Source organism: Bos taurus, chromosome 23, assembly GCF_002263795.3.
Source record: "Bos taurus isolate L1 Dominette 01449 registration number 42190680 breed Hereford chromosome 23, ARS-UCD2.0, whole genome shotgun sequence".
In the NCBI taxonomy this organism is placed as follows: domain Eukaryota; kingdom Metazoa; phylum Chordata; class Mammalia; order Artiodactyla; family Bovidae; genus Bos; species Bos taurus.
Genome location: NC_037350.1, coordinates 47,179,950 through 47,181,188, shown reverse-complemented (window position 1 = coordinate 47,181,188; position 1,239 = coordinate 47,179,950).

The following is a 1,239-nucleotide window of genomic DNA, read 5'->3' as shown; positions in this document are numbered from 1 at the left end:
AAAAAGCAACAAATTAACTTTTCCCTTTAAAATATGAAAAGTTTCAAAATGATTACCATTTGGGGAAAAAGAGACCCACATTATTTTATTTAACATATGATACATAAGCCAACTCATTGGAAAAGACCTTGATGCCGGGAAAGATTGAAGGCAGGTGGAGAAGGGGATGACAGAGGATGAGACGGCTGGATGGCATCACCGACTTGACGGACATGAGTTTGAGCAAGCTCCAGGAGTTGGTGGTGGACAGGGAAGCCTGGCATGCTCCAGTCCATGGGGTCGCAGAGTTGAACATGATTGAGCGACTGAACTGAACTGAGGGAAGCCTGGCGTGTTGCAGTCCACGGGGTCACAAAGAGTCAAATGCGACTGAGCAACTGAACATGAAAATCAGGCAGAATTTCTTGGGCTAGATCCTTAATTATCATGGGTTCTGTTGTACCCATGTATGCACATAACAGGTTAAGGTCACCATCAGAATATGATGTAATTTTAAAAATGAAATTAAATATTCCAAGTATACTATACTCACAAAATGTAAATGATATTAATAAGAGCGTGGATATCAAGCTGTTTTAGCCAGTATTACTTACAGTGAAAATGAAGATTAATAGGATTTAATACAGTTAAAGCAATTCCAAAACTCAAGTGCTAAAAAATCAGGGCCCAAATCTTTCTGAACTTAAGACTCAAAACTGTGCATGCAACATACTGTGCAAATCTGCTAAATTTACTTGTGCTCTTAAATTTATCTCATTTCATCTTCAAGCTGCCAAATTAAATTTCACTTTAAGAGAAACTATGATAATTTTATTATTATTTAAAAAAACAATTATTTTCCCTTCGGGATTCCCTGGTGGCTCAGTGGTAAAGAAACCTGCCAATGCAGGAGACATAGGTTTGAACCCTGGGTCAGGAAGATCCCCTGGAGCAGGAAATGGCAACCCACTCCAGTACCCTTGCCTGGAGAGTCTCATGGACAGTGAAGCTGGGAGGCTACACTCCACAGGGTTGCAAAAGAGTTGGACGTGACTTAAGAGACTAAACAACATTTTCCCTTCAACTTAAAAATTCAGATCATGACGTTTCCTAGCACCTCTGATGAGTAGTAGGAAATGTGTCTTGTGATATATATACTTATAGGACGCAGGATGACAACTCTTCTTCCTCTATCCCGTATATTCCACAGAAAAATTAAAGCACATTTTATGTATACTTTTAAATGATCAGAGAAAAGCC